This window comes from Anabrus simplex, chromosome 4 (assembly GCF_040414725.1).
Source record: "Anabrus simplex isolate iqAnaSimp1 chromosome 4, ASM4041472v1, whole genome shotgun sequence".
NCBI classification, from domain to species: Eukaryota; Metazoa; Arthropoda; class Insecta; order Orthoptera; family Tettigoniidae; genus Anabrus; species Anabrus simplex.
Window position 1 is genome coordinate 403,494,838 of NC_090268.1, and position 13,107 is coordinate 403,507,944.

Consider the following 13,107-nt stretch of genomic DNA (forward strand, 5'->3'; position numbering starts at 1 on the left):
TGTGGGTATACAGTATAACCTCGTTAAGACGTTTCTGGAAGGGACAAGGAAAGAGAACGTGTTAGGCGAGAAAAAATACTATTCAACCAAGGAATAAAAATTTTCCAACTGATTAGGAATAAATGGGATATAGTTAAAGTAATATTAACTATCATACTTTAATAAGTTGTGGGTATAGAGGGAAACCTCATTAAGACGTTTCTGGAGGGGACAAGGAAGGAGAACGTGTTAAGCGAGAAAAAATACTATTCTACCATCGAATAAAAATTTTCCAACTGATTAAGAATAAATACAATATAGTTAAAGTAATATTAACTATAATACTTTAATAAGTTGTGGGTATACAGTAAAATCTTGTTAATACGTTTCTGGAGGTGACAAGGAAAGAGAACGTGTTAAGAGAGAAAAAATACTATTCAACCAACGAATAAAAATTTTCCAACTGATTAAGAATAAATAGGATATAGTTAAAGTAATATTAACTATCATACTTTAATAACTTGTGGGTATACAGGAAAACCTTATTAAGACGTTTCTGGAGGGGACATGGAAAGAGAACGTGTTAAGCGAGAAAAAATACTATTCAACCAACAAATGAAAATTTTTCAACTGATTAAGAATAAATAGGATATATTTAAAGTAATATTAAGTATCATACTTTAATAAGTTGTGGGTATACAGGAAAACCTATTTAAGACGTTTCTGGAGGGGACAAGGAAAGAGAACGTGTTAAGCGAGAAAAAATACTATTCAACCAACGAATAAAACTTTTCCAACTGATTAAGCATAAGTGGGATATAGTCAAAGTAATATTAACTATCATACTTAAATAAGTTGTGGGTATACAGTATAACCTCGTTAAGACGTTTCTGGAGGGGACAAGGAAAGAGAACGTGTTAAGCGGGAAGAAATACTATTCAACCAACGAATAAAACTTTTCCAACTGATTAAGCATCAATGGGATATAGTCAAAGTAATATTAACTATCATACTTAATAAGTTTTGGATATACAGGAAAACCTCATGAAGACGTTTCTGGAGTCGACAAGGAAAGAGAACGTGTTAAGCGAGAAAAAATAATATTCAACGAATAAAAATTTTCCAACTGATTAAGAATAAGTAGGATATAGTTAAAGTAATATTAACTATCATACTTTAATAAGTTGTGGGTATACAGTTAACCTCGTTAAGACGTTTCTGGAGGGGACAAGGAAAGAGAACGTGTTAAGAGAGAAAAAATACTATTCAACCAACGAATAAAAATTTTCCAACTGATTAAGAATAAATAGGATATAGTGAAAGTAATATTAACTATCATGCTTTAATAACTTGTGGGTATACAGGAAAACCTCATTAAGACGTTTCTGGAGGGGACAAGGAAAGAGAACGTGTTAAGCGAGAAAAAATACTATTCAACCAACGAATAAAAATTTTTCAACTGATTAAGAATAAATGGGATATATTTAAAGTAATATTAAGTATCATACTTTAATAAGTTGTGGGTATACAGGAAAACCTATTTAAGACGTTTCTGGAGGGGACAAGGAAAGAGAACGTGTTAAGCGAGAAAAAATACTATTCAACCAACGAATAAAACTTTTCCAACTGATTAAGCATAAGTGGGATATAGTCAAAGTAATATTAACTATCATACTTTAATAAGCTGTGGGTTTACAGTATAACCTCGTTAAGACGTTTCTGGAGGAGACAAGGAAAGAGAACGTGTTAAGCGGAAAAAATACTATTCAACCAACGAATAAAACTTTTCCAACTGATTAAGCATAAATGGGATATAGTCAAAGTAATATTAACTGTTACGGAGATATCCGTGGTAGGTAGAGGTGAAAGAAGGTGCGGGTGTGAATGGGTTTCAAGCTACGAAATTAACGTGCAATGTAAAATTAATTTAAAATTTAACTAGGTTATATTTTCTTTTCAAAAACAAGAGATAACAATCATAACAGGTACAGAGTAGCAAAAATGTAGGTACAATATTACTGGATTCGGGCTCAGTGCCCTTACTTCATAACTCTTGGGCAATCAGCCCCGCCTTACTCCAAAAAAAAAAAATTTAGCCAAGGGGCAGAAAACCCCATTCATGCCCAGGAGCACTGGCTCCAAACATTACACATAAAGCCTGCACGAGGCATACAGAAACAAATTTCAAAGAGCGATCCGCTCTCAAAATTGTAAGCCTATCACAAGGCCACACCAAACTCTACCTTCAAGCTGTCCTCTAAGGACGTGTTCACAGGGGTAAAATACCCAACCTACTGAGGTCTATTACATGAAAAGAAGTTTGATTACATGACCTCTAAAATAACAATTTGAGAGGAGGCGATCTTGCACTCCTAATACACTTTGTTTTTAAAACCTAATCTGGCTCTGGGCCGCTAACGCAAGGGCTAATCCCATACTACAGAGGTGACTTAGAGAAGAACACTTTACATTACATAAACGAAGAATAGTTTGAGAAAATAAGTTCACCTCAAAACAAATGTGAGTGGGAGCTCGAGAGGGTTAGCACTCTCTATCCCAATATGTAGCTTTACAAGAAAAAGATGAAAAGAGTAATTACATTTTAGGAAAAGGTTACATGATGGAAACGCTTCGAACCCGCCGCGAGTGTTAAACTGCCGACCTAGCAAGAAAAGAAGTTATTAATAGGCCATTACCTGGTGTTGAACGGCTGAAGAAGAAAGAGGCGCTTCCCGCCTCCTGCTATGTACTTAATACACTGAAAGATGGAACAGAAGTGGCCCGGAGACCCTAAAATCAGCAGTTTATATACTCTCGCGGAAGTTTCTAGGCGTTAGGGGAATGAAAACACCCGCCCACAATGTTTTTATTGGATAGGACCCCGCAATCGATTCAAGTTGGGGGAAGATACATCTGATTGGATAGAAATTAATTTAAGAAATTCGGGATAGGCTACATGCAAAACAAGGGGAAAGAGAGGGGTATACAGCCAACTTAAACAATAACAGAAAGAAATTTAGCAAAGAACAAATATTTGAAATAAAAATTTCTTCAACAAAATAGTTCTTTGACTCCGCACTAGGTTGCACTATTGTTGATCTTCAGTAGTGTCCTCTAGAAGAGAAAGTTCACACTTCTTACTTCAAGCTAAACAAAAACACATCAAAAGTGGCACAGTTCAAAAACTCAAAATTTTCCACGTGGTGACATCTTCTGAGAAAGTAGAGAATTAATAGAATAGATAAAGTTCAACCTTCCTCCAGAAGAGGAGTTTCAACTGGCGCAACTTTTAAATAAACGGTGTAGAGGTGTACCGCCCGGTACAGACCTCCCCCCCCCCAAAAGTTCCTCCAGGGGTGACACATGAAATCAGTTTGAAACAAAGTCCAAGTAATGATGTTGATACGAAGATAGATAGCAGAAGCATTTACAAGATTTCTTAATTCAGTTTCAAAATGTTGTTGTTGCAGGTGAATGAAAGTCTTTATGTTTGTAGAATTTGAATTTCTGAAGATAAACTTTTAATACTTAAAGGTGAAGAAAAATTTTGCAATGTCCACCAAATATTGTTGTTGAATTCCCAAGTGTAGTTATTGCTTATGGTGACTGTCCATGTAGTTGATGTAGATTGAGTCGGATGGCCAGACCGGCCGTTGCAGCTTGCGTCCAACGGAGGCCGCTCGGACCCCTCAAGTACCCTGAGATACCGCTCGCCCGCACTATGAGGGGAGCAGAGGTGTTGAAGTACGCCGCGCCCGCGGTGAACAGATACAGGCTGCGGGCATGTAGCAGGTCGTGCGCCGCACATCAGCCTTGGCCGGGAGGAGAGCTCCGGCTCGCCGTTCACATGTCGTCCTCGCTGGAGAGGAGGGGGCCCATCCCCCTCCCCAGTCGCTGCACGGCGCTGCGCGGCTGCGGGGGCGCTGAAACATTAAAGCTAGGCGGCAGAATTGTGTTGGACTATCATCTTCTTTGAGGGTACAGGCTTGTGGAGAGGTTGAGGGGCCAGCGGCGTGTAGATATCCATGGCATTTACTATTATGAAGCCACAGTGTAAGGTGGAGCAGGAGACGGGAGCGTGGTAATGGCCGTGGCAAGAACAGGATGGCAGTTTAACGGGGCGGGGCAGGTTTTACACAAGGCTTACATCTAAAACCAAAATATTACAGAAGGGGCAGAATGCCTTAAAAGTGAAACTCAAAAAAATATAACCTTCATATCCTTTCAAAATAATATGAAGCAAGTTAACACAGAAATTACACCGGTTTCACCTGGGACAGGTGAACTCTAAATATCCTCTCGGTGGCTGGATTACTTAGCAATAAGGTAACCGGCGTAAGAAAATCGAGAATGATACAAGGCCCATGAAATCTGGGGGCAAGCTTGCCCGCGGGAACAAAATTTTTGACCATAACCTGGTCACCTACCTTCAAATTGGTGGGTCTCCGTCCACGATCATACCTTTCCCTAACCTTTTCATGAGACACTTTAAGATTGGCTTTAGCCTTCTTCCAAAGATCTTTAATGTTATCCGGATCTATTGTCTCGGGTAGAATGTCATTCAAAGACCAGAGGTTAGAGAGCGGCGAGTTGGGAACAAACTTGAACATCAAAGAAGCTGGAGTAAATTTGTGTGATTCATGGACCGCCGAATTCAAAGCAAAAGCTAACCAATGCAGGGACGTGTCCCACCTAGAATGATCTTCTTGATGATAGGCAATAAGTGCGGACCTGAGATTACGGCTAACCCGTTCAGCCAGAGATGGTTGAGGGTAATAAGCGGAAGTAGTTACATGAGAGATGGACAAGTCAAAACAGAATTTACGAAATAAATTAGATGTAAAAGCCTTAGCATTATCAGATACAATGTATTGGCACGGACCAAAAGAAGCGAAAATAGAATTTAAGCAAGTAATGGTTGACTGAGCGGTAGCCAGCTTAGTCGGAAATAACCAGGAAAATCTTGTAAAACCATCTACACACACAAAGATGAACTTGTTGGCATTACCCTTTGACTGGGGGAAGGGTCCCACATAATCAATATACAGGCGTTCCATGGGGCGCGACGCTTGATGAGAAGACAAAAGGCCTACTTTAGTGGACATGGTGGGTTTACTGATCAAACAAGATTTACAAGCTTTTACAAGTTCCCGAATTTCACCGTCCATACCTTTCCATATGAACATTTCACGAATCTTTTCACGAGTTTTAAAGATTCCAAGATGCCCCCCCAATGGGGTCTCATGATAGTATTTGAAGATCATAGGTACAAGAACCGCTGGAACAACAACTTTCATCAACTTATCATGCCTCGAAGGGCAACATAAAACACCATTCCTCAGAACATAAGGGACGACATGTTCCCCAGAAGAAAGGGTTTCCATTATCGGAGCCAGCGTAGGATCTTCACGTTGGTATTTCTCAATATCCCTAAAAAGCATGGGAGCATCTGTTAAGATGGCATTAACACCAGATAGTATGGACTCAGAAGGTGATGAACTGTCGAACGGTTCGTGGGTCTCTACGTCGTTATGAAACATACGGCTGAGTCCATCAGCAACAACATTTTCGGTACCCCTGATATGTCTAACATCAAACTGGAAGGCGGACATACGAATAGCCCAGCGGGCTATACGACCAGTACGACGCGGCCTACCTAAGACCCAGCTTAAGGCTTGATTATCTGTCTCCAGGTCGAATTTAACGTGTTCCAGATAGAGACGGAACTTTTCTAAGGCAAATAAGACTGCCAAACCTTCGAGCTCATAGATGGAATACTTGGCTTCTTGAGCCGACAATGTCCTAGACGCATAGGCGATGGGTCGCCTCCCTAGTTCAGTCTCTTGAAGAAGGACTGCAGCTACAGCTGACGACGACGCATCCGTTTGGACGATGAATTTCTTCGAGAAATCAGGCATAGCAAGTACAGGGGCATTACAGAGAGCTAATTTAAGATCTTCGAAAGCGGCTTGTTGAGACGGTCCCCACTCGAATTTGATGCCTTTCCTACGGAGAAGGTTTAAGGGCGCCGCTCTATTAGCAAAATTAGGAATGAACTTCCTGAAGAAATTCACCATACCAATGAATCTAGCGATACCTTTGATGTCCTTAGGAGGTTTAAAATCACGGATGGCCTGTGTTCTAGAATGATCGACAGCTACCCCATCGGGTGACACAATATGCCCTAGGAATGACATAGAGGGCTTAGCAAAGGCAACCTTGGACAACTTGACAGTTAACCCAGCCTTACGAAGGCGATTCAGAACTTCTCGCAGATGATCTAGATGTTCTTCAAAAGTCTCGGAAAATACGACGACATCATCCAAGTAGTGATATAAGTACTCAAATTTGATGTCGGAAAAGACCCTATCTAGTAGCCTAGTGAGCACAGCTGCCCCCGTGGGGAGCCCGAAAGGCACGCGGTTGTATTCGTATAAGTTCCAGTCCGTGGCAAACGCTGTAAGATGTTTAGACTCTTCGGCAAGGGGAATTTGATTATAGGCCTGATTCAAGTCCAAGATGGTGAAGAACTTGGCCTTACGAAACCATGAAAAACAAGAATGAAGGTCGGGAAGGGGCACAGATTGCAACACCACCTTCCGATTGAGAGCCCTGTAATCAATGACAGGCCTGAAGCCTCCTTGGGGTTTCGGGACTAGAAAAATAGGCGAAGAATACGCTGACTTAGAGGGCCTAATAATACCATCCTTCAACATCTGATCGATGATTTCTTTCAGAGCCTTCATTTTAGGTGGAGATAGCCTATACGGTGGAAAACGGACAGGAATCGAATCCGTGACCTCAATTTTGTATTCAATAAGGTCAGTAACACCAAGAGTATCAGAGAACACCTCGGGAAACGACTGACACAGTTTCCGAATACTATCAGCCTGCTCCTCAGGTAGATGTCTAAGGTCTAACAACATCTCATCCTGGGTAGGCGAAATAGATGAACATGATACAGAATTACACTTTAACAAGGGAATTCTACAATTGGACGCAAATTTGAATGTGCACGACCTACTCTGGAGATCGAGCACCAGACCAGTGTGAGAAATGAAGTCCGCTCCCAATATGATGGGGCAAGACAAACGCTTGGCCACAAACAATTTGATCTTCCATGTAAATTTAAAAACCCGAATTTTGACATGTAAGGAACCTAGAATTTCTAATGGAGATGAATTAGCCGAAACATATTTAACAGGAGATGAGTCATAGTCAGGGAGTTTACAAACAGATTTCAATTTAGAATACCAATCAGCCGAAATAATGGAACAAACACTGCCTGAATCTAAGAGAGCTGTTATAGGCTCGTTATTTAACTCAATCTTAAGAAAAGGAACAGGTGCGGGGGTATCCGCCGCAATCCTAAGACACTCTTTAGGGCATTCAAAAGATGAATTTGAAGGCTGATTGTTCTCTGCATTTACAACCTGTTTACTAGGGGCTGAGTCTCGGGAAGATGGATTAGTCGACTCAACCGATGCCACTAGTCACTTTTTATTATTGGCATAGGTGGAATTGGCACCAGAAGTTGAGCAGGAGGGGGTGCTATTTGAGTTTGGGCAATTTTTGGCGATATGTGAGAAGGCCCCACACTTAAAACAGCCTTGTGATGAACCAGCTCCATTATTTGCCCTACTAGACTTGATCAGAGGACACTTATTCCGCAGATGGTCAGGCGACCCGCACGCATAACATTTACGGGGATTGACTGGTCGGCGAGGTGGAGGCCGAGTGTTACTAAAGGAAGGCGGGGGTTCTTTCGCGACACGCAAAGAATCGGCGTATCTAACTCCTTCCGCTGAGACGGCCAATGCTTCAAGTTCAGAGAAGGTTTGCGGACACGCCGCGAAACACAAATATGACCTGTAGGATGGCGAAATACCTTCTACAATAGCCTGCACAATATGATCTTCAGGAAAGTGCAGAGCAAACACCCTAGTGTAGAATTTGATATCTTGAATGAAGTCTGCCAGGTTTTCATCCAAGCGCTGTACCCGATAATAGTATTTCTGAATAAGAGATGACCTCGCGCGGGCAGGAATAAAATTTGCAAGCAGATGTGCATGGAAATCTTCGATAGATGACTGTTCAGCTGTGGCTCTTACTATTTTATCTGAGAGAACCCCAATAGCATAAGGATAGATAATTTGCAAAATTTGACATGGGGAAAGAGAAAACACAAGGGCATGATCCTGAAATTCCACTAGAAATCTTAAAAATGAAATTACGTCACTGGTGGTATTAACGGAAAACTTGGATATACCTCTGAGCAACATTGCCAATGGATGAGGCAAGCTACTGAACCCAGGTGACATAGTCGTTAAAGGTTTCAATGGCAAAGAAGTTAATTCAGAGCGGATGTTACCCAATGACGCACGGCGTTCAGATTCGTTGTTCGATGGGGCAGAGATAGTTTGAGCAGCAACGGTTATCCTATTGACTTCTCCCTGAGGAGGCTCTTCCTCGTTACCTACATTCACCGTGGCGGGTTGATCAGTTTTGGGAGGAACTTCGCCGGTTAGCAATTGAGTGACCTTATTAGACAATTCAGAAATAGTTTCAAGGAGCGTATTAGCGTCCTTCCTCTGAACGTCATTCACCTTTAGAGACAACAGATCATTAACTCTATGTGCAAAGTGATACAGCCTGCCTTGCACACGCTTAATTTGATTAGGAGACGGATCGTTTTCATCAAAAAAGCTGACTACAGATGCTAGCCCAGTAATATTCTCGACGATCGTGGAAAGAGAGTCATCAATTTCTTTCTCTCCCAAATTGGGGATGGAAATGGGCAAATCAAGGGACTCTCTAAGCTTGTTGGTGTCGATTGCAACCGTGCCTCCAGATTGCACATTTCTGATAGTTAACTCGTATATCAACTCCTCTTTGCGCAAGTAGTTAAGGAGGAGAACATCGCGAGGGCCGGACATGATGACAGAACAATTTAAAAAAAAACTCAAAAAATTCCAGCAACTGAGAAAATGGTTAGAGTTCGAATTAAAGCAATGTTTAGCCGTCAAAAGGGGCTAAATTGAGACCCATTCAACCACGCTCTGCTACCACTTGTTACGGAGATATCCGTGGTAGGTAGAGGTGAAAGAAGGTGCGGGTGTGAATGGGTTTCAAGCTACGAAATTAACGTGCAATGTAAAATTAATTTAAAATTTAACTAGGTTATATTTTCTTTTCAAAAACAAGAGATAACAATCATAACAGGTACAGAGTAGCAAAAAAGTAGGTACAATATTACTGGATTCGGGCTCAGTGCCCTTACTTCATAACTCTTGGGCAATCAGCCCCGCCTTACTCCAAAAAAAAATTTTAGCCAAGGGGCAGAAAACCCCATTCATGCCCAGGAGCACTGGCTCCAAACATTACACATAAAGCCTGCACGAGGCATACAGAAACAAATTTCAAAGAGCGATCCGCTCTCAAAATTGTAAGCCTATCACAAGGCCACACCAAACTCTACCTTCAAGCTGTCCTCTAAGGACGTATTCACAGGGGTAAAATACCCAACCTACTGAGGTCTATTACATGAAAAGAAGTTTGATTACATGACCTCTAAAATAACAATTTGAGAGGAGGCGATCTTGCACTCCTAATACACTTTGTTTTTAAAACCTAATCTGGCTCTGGGCCGCTAACGCAAGGGCTAATCCCATACTACAGAGGTGACTTAGAGAAGAACACTTTACATTACATAAACGAAGAATAGTTTGAGAAAATAAGTTCACCTCAAAACAAATGTGAGTGGGAGCTCGAGAGGGTTAGCACTCTCTATCCCAATATGTAGCTTTACAAGAAAAAGATGAAAAGAGTAATTACATTTTAGGAAAAGGTTACATGATGGAAACGCTTCGAACCCGCCGCGAGTGTTAAACTGCCGACCTAGCAAGAAAAGAAGTTATTAATAGGCCATTATCTGGTGTTGAACGGCTGAAGAAGAAAGAGGCGCTTCCCGCCTCCTGCTATGTACTTAATACACTGAAAGATGGAACAGAAGTGGCCCGGAGACCCTAAAATCAGCAGTTTATATACTCTCGCGGAAGTTTCTAGGCGTTAGGGGAATGAAAACACCCGCCCACAATGTTTTTATTGGATAGGACCCCGCAATCGATTCAAGTTGGGGGAAGATACATCTGATTGGATAGAAATTAATTTAAGAAATTCGGGATAGGCTACATGCAAAACAAGGGGAAAGAGAGGGGTATACAGCCAACTTAAACAATAACAGAAAGAAATTTAGCAAAGAACAAACATTTGAAATAAAAATTTCTTCAACAAAATAGTTCTTTGACTCCGCACTAGGTTGCACTATTGTTGATCTTCAGTAGTGTCCTCTAGAAGAGAAAGTTCACACTTCTTACTTCAAGCTAAACAAAAACACATCAAAAGTGGCACAGTTCAAAAACTCAAAATTTTCCACGTGGTGACATCTTCTGAGAAAGTAGAGAATTAATAGAATAGATAAAGTTCAACCTTCCTCCAGAAGAGGAGTTTCAACTGGCGCAACTTTTAAATAAACGGTGTAGAGGTGTACCGCCCGGTACATTAACTATCATACTTAATAAGTTGTGGATATACAGGAAAACCTCATGAAGACGTTTCTGGAGTCGACAAGGAAAGAGAACGTGTTAAGCGAGAAAAAATAATATTCAACGAATAAAAATTTTCCAACTGATTAAGAATAAGTAGCATATAGTTAAAGTAATATTAACTATCATACTTTAATAAGTTGTGGGTATACAGTATAACCTCGTTAAGACGTTTCTGGAGGGGACAAGGAAAGAGAACGTGTTAAGAGAGAAAAATACCATTCAACCAACGAATAAAACTTTTCCAACTGATTAAGAATGAATGGGATATAGTCAAAATAATATTAACTATCATACTTTAATAAGTTGTGGGTATACAGGAAAACCACATTAAGACGTTTCTGGAGGGGACAAGGAAAGAGAACGTTTTAAGCGAGAAAAAATACTATTCAACCAACGAATAAACCTTTTCCAACGGATTAAGAATAAATGGGATAAAGTCAAAGTAATATTAACTATCATAATTTAATAAGTTGTGGTATACAGGAAAACCTCCTTAAGACGTTTCCGGAGGGGACTAAGAAAGAGAACGTGTTAAGCGAGAAAAAATAATATTCAACCAACGAATAAAATTTTTCCAACTGATTAAGAATAAGTACGATATAGTCAAAGTAATATTAACTATCATAATTTAATAATCTGTGGGTATACAGTAATACCTCGTTAATACGTTTCTGGAGGTGACGAGGAAAGAGAACGTGTTAAGAGAGCAAAAATACTATCCAACCAACGAATAAAAATTTTCCAACTGATTAAGAATAAATGGGACATAGTCAAAGTAATATTAACTATCATACTTTAATAAGTTGTGGGTATACAGCAAAACCTTGTTAAGACGTTTCTGGAAGGGACAAGGAAGGAGAACGTGTTAAGCGAGAAAAAATACTATTCAACCAAAGAATAAAAATTTTCCAACTGATTAAGAATAAATGGGATATAGTTAAAGTAATATTAAGTATCATACTTTAATAAGTTGTTGGTATACAGGTAAACCTCATTAAGACGTTCCTGGAGGGGACAAGGAAAGAGCACGTGTTAAGCGAGAAACGATACTATTCAACCAACAAATAAAAATTTTCCAACTGATTAAGAATAAGTAGGATATAGTTAAAGTAATATTAACTATCATACTTTAATAAGTTGTGGGTATACAGGAAAACCACATTAAGACGTTTCTGGAGGGGACAAGGAAAGAGAACGTGTTAAGCGAGAAAAAATACTATTCAACCAACGAATAAACCTTTTCCAACGGATTAAGAATAAATGGGATAAAGTCAAAGTAATATTAACTATCATTATTTAATAAGTTGTGGTATACAGGAAAACCTCCTTAAGACGTTTCCGGAGGGGACTAGGAAAGAGAACGTGTTAAGCGAGAAAAAATAATATTCAACCAACGAATAAAATTTTTCCAACTGATTAAGAATAAGTACGATATAGTCAAAGTAATATTAACTATCATAATTTAATAATCTGTGGGTATACAGTAATACCTCGTTAATACGTTTCTGGAGGTGACGAGGAAAGAGAACGTGTTAAGAGAGAAAAAATACTATCCTGATTAAGAATAAATGGGACATAGTCAAAGTAATATTAACTATCATACTTTAATAAGTTGTGGGTATACAGCAAAACCTTGTTAAGACGTTTCTGGAAGGGACAAGGAAGGAGAACGTGTTAAGCGAGAAAAAATACTATTCAACCAAAGAATAAAAATTTTCCAACTGATTAAGTATAAATGGGATATAGTTAAAGTAATATTAAGTATCATACTTTAATAAGTTGTGCGTATACAGGAAAACCTCATTAAGACGTTCCTGGAGGGGACAAGGAAAGAGAACGTGTTAAGCGAGAAAAGATACTATTCAACCAACAAATAAAAATTTTCCAACTGATTAAGAATAAGTAGGATATAGTTAAAGTAATATTAACTATCATACTTTAATAAGTTGTGGGTATACAGTATAACCTCGTTAAGACGTATCTGGAGGGGACAAGGAAAGAGAACGTGTTAAGCGAGAAAAAATACTGTTCAACCGACGAATAAAAATTTTCCGACTGATTAAGCATAAAGGGGATATAGTCAAAGTAATATTAACTATCATACTTTAATAAGTTGTGGGTATACAGTAATACCTCGTTAATACGTTTCTGGAGGTGACAAGGAAAGAGAACGTGTTAAGAGAGAAAAAATACTATTCATCCAACGAATAAAAATTTTCCAACTGTTTAAGAATAAATGGGACATAGTCAAAGTAATATTAACTATCATACTTTAATAAGTTGTGGGTATACAGTATAACCTCGTTAAGACGTTTCTGGAGGGGACAAGGAAAGAGAACGTGTTAAGCGAGAAAAAATACTATTCAACAAATAAAACTTTTCCAACTGATTAAGCATAAATGGGATAGTCAAATAATATTAACTATCATACTTTAATAAGTAGTGGGTATACAGGAAAACCTCATTAAGACGTTTCTGGAGCGGACAAGGAAAGAGAACGTGTTAAACGAGAAAAAATAAT

The 13,107-nt window shown here is 39.4% G+C and overlaps 1 protein-coding gene across 1 annotated transcript in view; it reads right to left on the bottom strand.

Annotated features, from left to right (window-relative positions):
* LOC137500504 (thyrotropin-releasing hormone receptor-like) overlaps window positions 1-13,107 on the bottom strand; it is a 515,308-nt gene that overhangs the window by 343,695 nt on the left and 158,506 nt on the right. The window lies entirely within an intron of this gene.